The sequence below is a fragment of the Carcharodon carcharias genome, chromosome 11, assembly GCF_017639515.1.
Source record: "Carcharodon carcharias isolate sCarCar2 chromosome 11, sCarCar2.pri, whole genome shotgun sequence".
Classification (NCBI taxonomy): Eukaryota; Metazoa; Chordata; class Chondrichthyes; order Lamniformes; family Lamnidae; genus Carcharodon; species Carcharodon carcharias.
Window position 1 is genome coordinate 24,071,982 of NC_054477.1, and position 13,331 is coordinate 24,085,312.

At 47.7% G+C, this 13,331-nt stretch overlaps 1 protein-coding gene across 1 annotated transcript in view; it reads right to left on the reverse strand.

Moving 5' to 3' along the window:
• nipa2 (NIPA magnesium transporter 2) overlaps positions 1 to 3,497 on the reverse strand; it is a 43,249-nt gene extending 39,752 nt beyond the window's left edge. Inside the window, exon 1 of the mRNA XM_041198768.1 lies at positions 3,345 to 3,497. The gene's annotated coding sequence lies outside the window, so the exon portion shown is untranslated. The remainder of the gene's footprint in view (positions 1 to 3,344) is intronic.
• Positions 3,498 to 13,331: the final 9,834 nt, after the last annotated feature.

The window sequence follows — 13,331 nt, forward strand, 5'->3', positions numbered from 1 at the left end:
GGCATTTATTTCGAGAGGACTAGAATATAAAAGCAGGGATGTGCTGCTGAGGTTTTATAAGGCTCTGGTCACACCACATTTAGAATATTGTGAGCAATTTTGGGCCCCGTATCTCAGGAAGGATGTGCTGGCCCTGGAGAGGGTCCAGAGCAAGTTCACGAGAACGATCCCAGGAATGAAAGGCTTAACTTATGAGGAACGTTTGAGGACTTTGGGTCTATACTCGATGGAGTTTAGAAGGATGAGGGGGGATCTGATTGAAACTTACAGAATACTGAAAGGCCTGAATAGAGTGGACGTGGGGAAGATGTTTCCATTAGTAGGAGAGACTAGGATCCAAGGGCACAGCCTCAGAGTAAAGGGAAGACCTTTTAGAACAGAGATGAGGAGAAACTTCTATAGTCAGAGAGTGGTGAATCTATGGAATTCATTGCCTCGGAAAGCTGTGGAGGCCAGGTCATTGAGTGTATTTAAGACCGAGATAGATAGGTTATTGAATAGTAAGGGGATCAAAAGTTATGGGGAGAAGGCGGGAGAATGGGGTTGAGAAACTTCAGCCATGAATGATGGAGCAGACTTCATGGGCCGAATGGCCTAATTTCTGCTCCTACGTCTTATGGTCTTATGTTTTGTGCCAAAACTTGAGAGATGGACTAACAAATTTGAACAGCACTGACAGCTGTCATAATGCCTGCCACACATCATGGCACCACCACCACCAGCCCAACAGATGGCTGCTTGTCTCAATACGGATGCATACGAGATAAAGGGTACAGTTCAAAAGGGAGTGCAGGAGCAGAAGGACCTGTGTATATGTGCGTAAGTCATTGGAGGTGGCAAGGCAGGTAGAAAGAGTGGTCAAAGCATACGGTATCCTAAGCTTTATTAATAGGGGGATAGAGTACAAGATTAAGTAGGTTATGTTGAATTTGTATGAGATATTGTTCGACCTCAACTGGAGTATTGTGCCCAGTTCTGGGTCCCACACTTTAGGAAAGATGTGAAGGCATTAGAGACTGCAGAAAAGATTCACGAGAATGGTTCTAGGGGTAAGGAAATTCAATTCAAAGGTAAATCAAAAACAAAAATACCTGGAAAAACTCAGCAGGTCTGGCAGCATCTGTGGAGAGCAGCACAGTTAACATTTCGAATCTGCATGACTCTTCAGAATGTTGAAGAGTCATGTGGACTCAAAACGTTAACAGTGCTCCTCTCCACAGATGCTGCCAGACCTGCTGAGTTTTTCCAGGTATTTTTGTTTCTGTTTTAGATTTCCAGCATCCGCAGTTTTTTGCTTTTATCAATTCAAAGGTAGGTCGGAGAAGTTCGGACTGTTTTCCTTGGAGAAGGAAATGTAGAGAGGAGATTTGATAGAGGTATTCATGAGGGATGTAGACAGAGTGGATAGGGAGAAATGGTTTCCACTCCCGAAAGGATCGAGAACAAGAGGACACAGGTTTAAGGTAATTGGCAAAAGAAGCAATGGCGCCATGAAGAAAAACATTTTCACACAGCGAGTGGTTAGGATCTGGAATGCGTTGCCAGAGCACGTGGTGCAGGCAGGTTTAATTAAGGCATTCAAAAAGGAATTAGGTAGTTATCTGAAAAGGGAAAACATGCAGGGTTATAGGGAGAAGGTGGGGGAATGGCATTAAGTGAATTGGAGAGCCGGTGCAGACACAATGGGCCAAATGGCCTTCTGTGCTATGACAATTTTGATAATTGGGAAGAATAAAGATATAAAATCGTGACAAATAACAACAATTTAGCAATGCTACTTTTTTATACAATGCTGTATATTGATAAAAATGCACATATACAACCCCTATATTGATAAATAAAAATGCACAATTGAAACAGTATTATCTTCTCTTTAGCTCTGAAGAAGGGTCATACAGACTCGAAACTTTAATCCTGTTTCTCTCTCCACAGGTGCTGTCAGACCTGCTCAGTTTTTCCAGCATTTCCTGTTTCTATTTCAGATTTCCAGCATCCGCAGTATTTTGCTTTTATTTTATTAACTGGGTTCTGACAAATGCAAATACCTCCACCTTTAACTTTTTTAACTATTACATTGCTTGCGCTGGGAGTACATGATAGAAAACTGTAAGAAAAATCAAAAGCCAATTTAAATGCCAGAACTTCCCCCATCCCATACACAGATATATCAAATGCGAGATAAAAACAAAAAACTGCGGATGCTGGAAATCCAAAACAAAAACAGAATTACCTGGAAAAACTCAGCAGGTCTGGCAGCATCGGCGGAGAAGCATAACATCGACGCAGAACATCACCTGTTCTGTGGAAGGGTCATGAGGACTCGAAACGTCAACTCTTTTCTTCTCCGCCGATGTTGCCGGACCTGCTGAGTTTTTCCAGGCAATTCTGTTTTTGTTTTATATCAAATGCGATACATTCCAAAAGAATTATTTCCCTAAAACACATCTGCAGATAACCTGAATGCATCTACCCCATTGGTAGGCAATAAAATTCGCCTCAACTGAGTCGGTAAAAATAAATTCAACTCCGTGCATATTCGGCCAAAATGCATCTGTAGAAGCAATAAAACGATTAAGCTCTCTGCGTTGAGTAAGTGTTTCCATAAAAGTTATAAAAAGAGATATACAGAGGACGAAAATGAACATAAAGTTGAGCTGCAGTTGAGGACATTTTCTTCACACAATGAAAATAAAATTTGCTTTTACAAGGTCGGATTCGAGGAACTTTTTTTTGTCACCTTAAACACGATTTGGAAATTAAGGGCGACAGGGGAAAATGTGGGAGGAACTTTTCACCAACTCGTGTACACATATATGTGTGTAAAAAAAAAAAGAAACAGGGACAAGTTTTATGGAGCAGCCTGCCGGCAGAGGGGTATGTGGGCGAAATAAGAAACCCTAACATGGGGTTGAAGGAGGAAGATCAAGGCAGGTTCTTGTCAACAACTGGGATTCAAGGTTATTGGGAATGAGCTGGGGGGGGGGGGTGTTGCTATGGGGAGGGCGGGCTCAGACCCCCTGCCTCCCCTCCCCTCCTCTCCTCCCACTGGGTTTATGTGGAAATCCGCTGACATATTTGGCTTCCCGCTCAAAACAGCGGCAGCTCGACGCTTGCCTTCCCCAGCAAAGTGACGCCGACTCCCGGGGAGACAGGGACCTATCTCCTGAACCGAGTGAAAAGGGGGAGGGGGGGGGAGACCCGGGGGCCTGTTGGAGGCGCTGCCTCAAAGCCAATCCCAGCGACTCTTTCCTTCCGGGCAAAGCCCGGCCCTTCGAACCGAGATGGAGGGGGCGGCCCCCACCACCACGGCTCAATTTACATTCGTAACCCCAGGTTTTACTCACCGCCTGTCCCTGCCGGTGCTGCCCACCGTCCCGCTCCTCATCCTCTCTCCTTCCCTCTTTCTCCCTCACCCCGCTCCTTTCCCACCTCCCAACTGACAGCACAGCCGCATCAGGCTAGGCTAGGCTAGGCTAGGCCGGCCGCATCCACTCCTCCTGCAACAGCGCCACCCGCCGCTCCGGAGGCCACCTCGCCAAGGTGCAGCTTCTCCGATTCTGTAGCCATCCCCACTGAGCCATGACCACAGGCACGGGCTGCAGGTACATGGGAGCGACCACACCACCTGCAAGTTCCCCTCCAAGCCACGCTCAGTCCTGACTTGGAACTGTTTGCTGTTTCTTCACTGTCGCTGGGTCTGTGCGTGCATGGCACTGTGGGCGTACCTACACCGCATGGACTGCTGAGGTTCAAGGTGGCAGCTCACTACCACCTTCTCAAGGGCAATTAGGGATGAACAATAAATGCTGGCTTAGCTAACAACGTCCACATGCCATGAACAAATTAATAAAAATAAATATGGCACACAAAGAAAAGTTTGCATTTATAATCATCATGCCTTTCACAGCATCCAAAAGTGCTTTTACATCCAAGAGAGGGTAATCACTTCTGTAATGTAGAAAATTTAGCAGCTAATTTGTGCCCAGCAAGCCTCGACAAACAACAATGTGATAATGACCAGATCATCTGTTTTAGTGATGTTAATTGTGGGATGAATATTAGACAGGATACCTCCTGCTCTTCTATGAAATAATGTCTTTTACATCCTTCTGAAAGACCAGACACACTTGGTTTAACACCTCATCGGACAGACAGCACCCAGCTCTAACAATACAGCACTCCCTTAGTACTGCACTGAAGTGTCAGCCTAAATTTTCATGCTCAAGGCTCTGGAATGGAATTTGAACACAATCTTTTCACTCAGTGCCACCAACTGAAGCATAGTTGACACTGAGCAAGCATAGGCTTGAAAATTACGCAAGTTACGCTAAACCTGTTTTTCACCTTGGTTAATCCACACTTATGGCGGCATTTTCTAGTCCTGCCAATGGTGGGAATCGTGGTGAGCAAGAGCAGAAAATTCAGTGAGGCTAAAAGCCGGATTTCTGCTGACGGGAAAACAAGACGGAATTTCCCGCTCAGCACTTTCATGCTGGCCTAATGGTGGGTCGACTTTCCTGCTGATCCATGTTGGGAACCCCATTTACATGCATTAACATATCATGAATGTTCATTCATTATGCAACATGCCAGAATTACATTCTGTCTCCTAATTACATGTCACACCAATGGGAAATTAGATTGCAACCACAGAAGGTGCAACACCTGCCCCTTTACTTCCCCTCTCCTCAACATCCAAGGGCCCAAACCCTCCTTTCAATTGCACTTCTCTCAATTTAGTCTACCATCGTCAACACCCCTTTGTCCTTTTGTCTATGACATCCTGGCCTCTTCTTGGCCTCCACCTATCATGGCCCCCTATTAAGCTCTCCTGTCCCACCTCCTTCTACCAGCTTATATTTCATCTCATTTCTATATTTCTTAGTTCTGATGAAGGGTCATACGGACTCGAAATGTCAACTGTATCCCTCTCCGCAGATGCTGTCAGACCTGCTGAATTTTTCCAGGTATTTTTGTTTTTGTTGTGGGAAATTAGACTGGTCTGATTCACGACTGGATATAAGTGGCACGCACCTGCCCACCTTCACTTCCCTCGTGACTTCGAGGTGGGTACAAAATTGACAGCCTACCTGCAACAGCGCTGCTCCGACTCATCACAGCTGCCAAAGCTGCTCTCTGAGGCAAGACGGGTTGGGAGGCAGGGCTGCTTGCACTGTGCTGTAGGGCGCAGGCAGGGCTGCATTTTACCAGCAGAGTCCAGCATGGCGACAGGAGTGGGGACGGGGTTGGGGGGAATAGATAGAGACATGAGGGTGAAGGGAATAGGGGAGGGAGGGCAAATGGCATACAGAGGGAAGATTGGGAGTGGGCGAGGTTATTAGGAATGTAAAGGGGAATGGCAGGCAGAGGGATGGCTGTGGGCAGGGGTGCTGGAGCCTGACATGGAAAGGGTGCACGCATGTTTGGGGGATGGTGTGGGTGGGGTTAAAATGGCATGAGAGGGAGGAGTGTGCACAGACTCATGACTGGGGGATAGGGGTTTAGTGTTGCACAAGAGGGAAGGGGTGCACGCAGACTTGTGACTGGGGTGGGGAGGTGAGTCCTGAAGGAAGTGGGGGGGGGGGGGGTTGACTGTCTAGACAGTCATAATCCTGGGACTGAGGCCAAATGTTTGGGTGAGAGGTTAAAAGCAGTCCTGGGGCTCTGTGGACCACATTGTCGGGGTGAGAAATTAAAGGCAGTCCAGGGGCTTTGCAGGTTCTGCTACAGGGATTTGCATGGCACACACATTGTGGTCCCGGTCCAGGGAGTGGCAAGGCCCATCTGCTCAATGGGGGTCATGGACAGCATGGTGCGCAGGGTGCGATCATTGCCCCACACACACGGCTGAATTTTGTCATCGGCGAGCAGGGGGCAGGGTCCGCTCGCCGACGCGCAAAATGACACGGGATGGCATAAGGGGGAACCCCCAACGTCACCGCATCCCATTTAAATTTTCAGGAAGGTGGGGGGGCGCAGCCAAATCAGCTGTGGGCCCGCCGACCTGTCAATGGCCAATTGAGGCCATTGACAAGATTATTAAAACAATCAAAGGCCCTGCCCGTCCAACCTTAAGGTTGACGAGCAGGCAAGGAGCCCCGATTGCAACCTCCACCGGCGGGATGAGGTTTCATGTAGGGATTTTAAAAAGTGTAATAAAGATTTTGTGAAATTTATTAACATGTCCCATCTCGTGTGACATTGTCACATGACGGGGACATATTAAGGTTTTTTTTTCTATTTTTAATGTTTGTACAAGTGTCAGCGATCTCCCTGAGGCAGCACTTAGCCTCAGGGAGATGTGCGCTCTTTTGTGCGCATGCGTGAAAGAGCACATTCATGCATTTAGGGAATTCCCCACCCCCCATCCGCACAGGAAGCACATAGCACTTCCCGCCGGGTGTCACGCCGGGCGGGCCTTAATTGGCCCACCCACTTAAAATGGCAGCGGGGCCCACTTCTCTGGTGGGGATCGGCTCCCCACCCGCCGGAGATTGGGTCGGACCTGCCCGCCCGATAGGCAGAAAATTCTGCCCACAGTGTTGGCTTGGTACTGGGCTGCAGGTGGAATAGTCATGGTCAAGGGAGGCATCTGCAGCCTGTAAATGGGGAAAACATAATATAGGAGAGGGATACTCAAAGCCCTCAATGGGGGTGTCGGGCACCTCTGTACATGATCATGCAAATAGCTTCAAGACGGGGAGGGGTGAGGTCCACATGAGGCATGGGGATAACCACAGTGATTAAATTAGCAAGGAGGGCAGAAATATCCACAACAATCAATATGGGCTTCAGAGTTACGGGGGGGTGGGGGGGTGCTGGAGAGTAACCGGAGGGTGGTCTACCTGCACATCGTGTGGTTCCAGAATGATCAGAGGGACATGAATGGTGACAGGGGGAGGGTCGAAGCTGGTCTTGAAGAACGAGTGCAGCACCACCATGTTGAGACCCCAAATCAATGATGCAGTTTAAAAATGAAACTAAAAAAAAAAAATCACTGTGGGAGGGGTCTGAGGCAGTGTGGGAGGAGCCCATGGCTGAACTCTGGGGCCCTTTTAGGGGGAAACATCTTACTTATTAGAGTTTCAACATGGAGATGAAAGCTCAGCTGAGAGAACTTATGAAGACTTTATTGAAAAGTTAGAGTTGGAACCAGTAGCTCAAGGTGCACTTTTATGTGAGACCACATTAGGCATTGGGGTCACATTAAAGATGGTCTCATTGAGCATTTAACCATCAGAGGAATGTGAGAAGGGAAGAAGCAGCCAGCCATTAAGGGAGCACAGCTGCTAAAGATATGCAAGAAGCTCTATCAACCCTGCAAACTGCATTGTCCATCTGACATGGGTCATAGGGCACTAGGCATCCAGGCTTTCCAAAAGTGCAAGGCAGGGGTAGTCTCAAATCCAAATTAAACAGCGTATGAGTGCCTTTAAGTGAGGCTCAAAATTACATGGTTGCACTCAACTCTCTTCTATATGGGACTGAGATGTCAAGTTGTTGAGTGGCTTCTTTGGTACCTATGATTTGTGAGGGAGCACCTCAGCTACAAGGGTGGAACAAGGAAAGACAGCTAGCACAATCGCAGACCAAGGGAAGGACAGTGGCATTCTGGCTTGGAGTGGCACATCTGCAATTGTTGGGTAAGCTACATTGATCTCGGACCCATCTGTCCACATTAAGAAGGAGAATTGCAGAATGAAAGCTGCAGTCAATGCTTCTTGATGGCAGCGCTGAGATTAAGGAGGAGAAGAAGGGCCCGGCACCATGTAACAACGCTTAGAGAAGAGCCCTGGCCTGAAATGCATGGTCCAGAGAAAGACCCAGAGGCTGCGGTCAGACCCATCCCACAGAGACGACTAGTACATCCAAGGGTATATCGAAGACACCTCTCCTATTTGGAGATGAACGAGGGAGTACCACGCATGTCTACATTTGTCAAGGGGTGTGATGGCTCATATCTGCCACTTCCTGTGGGAGGATCTGACTCTGTATGGACTGGGAGGCTGCCCCCTGCCCCCTGCCATTGCCTCTGAAGGTCACCGTTGCACTCAATTTCTTTGTAAGCAGCTCATTCCAGGGATCCACAGTGGCATCTCTCAGGCCTCAACATATAAATGTATAAAGGGGGGCATGGATGCCTTCTACAGTAAGGCTTAACATTATTAAAAGTTCACAATGGATGAATCTAGCCAGGCTGTTAGATTTATGGGATTTGTGGTGATCCCAAGAGCGCAATGTGCAATCAATTACACACATGTCGCTTTCAGAGCTCCCTGGCAGCAACCCCTGATCTTCATTAACAGGAAAGGGTTCCACTCCATCAAAGTTCAGCTGGTCTGCGATCATCAGAAGCAGGTCATGCACATTTGTGTCAGGTACCCTGGGAGTTCTCACAACTCCTACATCCTGAGTCACTCCCAGGTGCCACAGATTTTCAAAGGGCCGTGGCGCTCACAGAGTTGGCTGTTGGGTGATAGAAGGAGCTGCTGAAGAGATGGCTCTAGAAACCCATGCTTTGTCCTCAAAGTTCCTCGGAGGAGAGATACAAATCGGCGCTCTCTGTGACAAGATCCATCATTGTTATCCTGAAGCTGAGCTTCCATTGTTTGGATGGTTCAGGTGGAGCTCTGCAGTACTCTCCAGAAAGGGTGTCCTGCATTAGAGTGGTCTGTTGCGCCCTGCACAACCTGGCACTTCAAAAGGGAGATCACTTGCCACAGGGAGACAAGGAGGAGGCAGAGATTTCCTCAGGCAAGGAGAACGTGAAAGGGCAGGCACCTGAGAAGGGCAATGATGGTCAGCTTCCATGTGAGGATGGCACTGCAGCGGCACAATGTGAAAGACATGCCTGTGACACATTGATAGCTACAAGGTTCCAGCAGGAATGGTCCACGCAAGGGGACCCGAGCATTTCTCCTGTCCCTTAACGACATGCCAGTGATTGGAAAGGCCTTTACAAGCAGTGACATTACAAGCAAGGTCAGTATTCAGCCTTGGACTTGTAACCCTCAAGGATCACAAAGCCCTCATTCTTGGAAAGGTCAGCATGCCACGCTGCATGTAGCCGGTGTGCGAGGTGAAAGGCAGCAAGTCAGCACATGCCCAGCATCAACTACACATTGTGCAGTCACTGCCACCTGAGGGACACACTTTCAGCAGCCAGAGATTTGCACATGTTTGTAGTGACCATAATAGCCCCAGAACATTTGCTTTCACACTCATAATGAACACAGCTCAGTGTTGATGATACAACATTAGATTTAACCCCCCAAGGCACATGAGTACACAGCAGTCAATGGTGCGTTGCAAAGCTTAAAGGATCAAATCTCAATGTGCAGCCACTTGCAGTATATGGCGTGACACATCTCCCTGACATGACACGAGGGGCGAGTGACTAATATGAGTCTGCTAAACATCACATGAATCTGAGGCACACAAAGGGAGGCAATCACGGAGTGGGAGCTTGGGTCACCCTCGCAATAAGAGGGCTCATCGATGCATATGCAAGTGGCATTCACATGATGAGCCCATTATCATGAACTCAAAATGTATTTACAAAGGTGCATGACATTTACAGTGAGTGAACACCCGTGCCACCATTGTGCTCTCAGTATTTCTTAATTTTTCTTACCCTATTGCTACGTCTAAATGCATCCCCAACATCCGCAGCAGAGATGGAAGCAGCCTGCTGACTGCTATGCCCTGTTATTTGTAATGGCCTTGGCAAGCGTCCTCTGGAGGGCTGAGGCCTGGAGGACCCCAGCCTGCTTTGTATATCCTGCTGTGGGGCACTTGCACCCTCCTTGGCCTGTGGAACTGGAGCTGAAAGGGTCATAGACAGACGGGACTGGGAACAGACTCGGAGTCTCGTGGGTAGATGGCCCCGGAGCGATCAGCTGATAGGCCTGCTCCCTTTAGATGCACGGGGGCCCCTGCCTGATTCCTTGAGTAGAATGGGTACCTGGTGGGAGGTCAACGGGCCCTGTCCAACTTCCGCCAACTCTGATGGATCCCACTTATGCCTATAGCGACAGAGTGCAGGTCTGAGTGCAAATCCGGCAGAACCTGCTGGACCAGGATCTCCAAAGTGGCCACTACCCTTCCCCCAGTGACCTTGAGGCACTCACATGTCAGAGCCACGACATCAGACAAAACGCAGACAGATTCCTCCATCCTTCGCTCTAGTCTGTTGACTGCCTCTTGCAACTCTGCCTGATATTTCGACTGCCTGTTTTTGCATCTCCAGCATTTGTGCTACGGCCATTTCCAGAAGCTCATCATCTGACTCGGACTCAGCGGGTCGCTGTTCTCCAATAGTCCTCAGAGTGCCAGAAACCCAGGCTGTCACTGCCTCCGACTGCTATGGGGATGTGTCAGTGAGGTGATCTCCAGAAAGTGATTCTGAGCCTAATCTAGATCTATGACCTACTGAGATATGTGTCTCTGCACTGGTGGAGGATGCAGGTGAATGCAGTGACAGGTCTTCAGTGAATGGATCGGCCTGCTGGTGCCTGTAAGAGAGTGAAGAGAGATTTAGTTCATGAACAGGCAGAATGCAACATTGCATGTCACTCACTGCGAATGTCAGGATGATCAATTCATGGAGGGCTCATCCATACTGGGTTGCTGGGAGAGGCCAGTCTCATCTTCGCCACAGGAACAATCCCTACCCTCCTCTATCAACTCGGCTACCTCCTCCTTGAAGGTAATGATCATATGTATGTCCGCCGTTCTTCCTCCTGTCTGGGATCATTCCCTCCTGCTGTGAGCTAGCTTGGCCTGCATGAAGACAAATGGATGGAATTTGATGAGAAAGGATGGAGGAGAGGTTGGGAAGTATGCATGCCTGCTGTGTGCGCTGGGCCCTCCCTAGTAAGGGCTGAAGATACTATTTGTGCAGGATGACATATGAGATGTGGTGATGTCAAAGTGTGCATGAGACAATCGGTGCTGATGTCTCTTCCGCTATTAATGTGTGAGATCCCTGAGAAGTGCCTGATGCCATTATGAGAGTGAGAGTCTGGAGTGAGCAGAAAGTTGACTTACCCTGGCGGAGTGGATTAGATCATTCATCCACTTCCTGCACTGGTTCCCAACGGCACTGACCTCCACTGCGACCCCTCCCAGGCCAGCAAGGTGAAGTTGGTGGACCTCCTGCTTCCATCCTCGGGAAGAGGGCATCACGGCATTTGCAGGCGGCTTTGAGGAGAGCCACCAGGGAGCTGTGGCCGAAACTTGGATGCATGGCTTCTTTCTGCTTGGGGGCCACCTCAGGAAATGGGGGCCACATAACTGGGCTACAGAGAGTGAATGTGTGTGTTCAGCTGACATTTAAATATGGCGCCAGGACTCATAAGGTGATAGCAGGATGAACAAATCAGTGCCCAGCGCACCATGTGAGTCAGAGTGGCTTACCAATGCATAATTAATTAGGTTCCCAGCATTCAATTGGGAGCAAGAACTCACCCCACCACCCAATAGGAAACATACCTCTTATCTCACTCCGGAGTGGAAAATTCTACCCTGTGTGAAATTTTAGTTGCCACATTACAAAAACATTATAGAGACATGGGAAAAGGTGATACCAGAAACACATAGGTATACACAATAAGGAAAGGATTGAAGGCTGGGCCTCTTTTCTCTTGAAAAAATAAGGCTGAGGGATCACTTAATGGAGATCTTTTAAGGAACATAAGAACAGCAGTAGGGCATTCAACTCTTTGAGCTTCTCCACCATTCAATATGATCATGGCTGATCATCCACTTGAATGTCATTTTACCACATTAACCTCATATCCCTGTCTGTCATTCGTATTTAGAAATCTGTCAATCTCTGCTTTAAACATACTGTTATGATCCTAGCTGGTGTTTCCACTGGATAAGCCAGATCCCAGGGTGGAAACCCGCTTGATAGATCCTAACTATTAATTTTTCTTTAGATACATGGAGAGTAGCTAATGAACAGTGTCACAGGAGTCAGCTGGTGAACTTTTAACAAAACAATAAAACATTTATTAAGCAACCAAAAAATGAATTACAATACTTCTTCACCCATACCAATACCTTTACATATATATACAGCTATGTAATGATAATGCAAGTTACAAAAGCTATCTTATACTCTAATGTTCACAATAAGTACACTGTCCATGTCAACCAATAGGCAACCTGTAGTCAGACACACCTCACTCTGAAACTAAGTGACAGGTGTCACTACAAATAGATGCTATGGACCTTTCCTCAACTCCCCCCAAAACACTTGTCACACCGTGAGCCAACCGATCTCATTACACTCCATCTTTCACACAAGTGTTTCCAATCTCCACTCTCGAAAAACTTGCTTTGGAATCTTCTACCAAAGACGCTTTCTCTCAGGCATCTTCCACAAGGGTTTACCACCAGGGGTTTGAACTCTCTTTCTGATATTCCTTGCCATTGGATCACCACATGCATTCAAGCCTTCTTCTACACTTTTTCTCTCAAATGCCCAGCCATCAACAGTATACCACTGCTTCACATGCACAGAGCAAAGGGTTACAGACCTTCAGTTGTATCCTTGGACCTTCTGGCTTCTCAGACACCCATATTGCTTCAAATCTGTGTCCTGAAGCTTTCTTCCCTTTAAGCCTGAAGCTTGGAGCCCTCCTTTCTGCTCCTTACTTTCACTTCCACAGAATAGGCCCTTTTCCAGATTCCTGTCCTCGTCCTTTGAGTAGGCTGTCCGCTTGGGACCTTTCCAATTCCACTCCCCTGGAATTGGGGTCTTTCTTCTTTAGTTTTTGGAACCTGCTTCTGCAGTTCCTTCCCCTGCCCAGCTTCTCTTGGCAACCGGCTTAAATATTAGTCTGAGAAATTCTATCTGTTCGTCTGCTGTCCAGCCTCTCTGGAATCCTGGCTTCAGCTGAACTTTGGTTTGTGACTGGCTATCTGTCCCTTCTAGGCTGCTTCTGCTGGCAACTGCTTCCAACTGAACACAAACTGCTTTTTTTTAGTTTTCTTTGTCTCTGTGTACGTGTATGGTGGTGGAGGTGAGAGGGGGATCATCCCTCTCCGGACCCCTGCAACAATAGAGATTTTTTTTTACCTTGTGTTTGTTTTACTCACTTCAAGTGTTGTAAAAATCTCGGTAGAATGCCGACACCTTTTAAAGTGAATCTAAAATTCAACTTCTCCTTTTCTTAACACACAAGTACAGAAATACAAATCAAACTTAAAAATTTAAGATAAAAGCAAAAAACTGTGAATGCTAGAAATCCAAAACAAAAATAAAAATACCTGGAAAAACTCAGCAGGTCTGGCAGCATCTGCGGAGAGGAACACAGTTAACG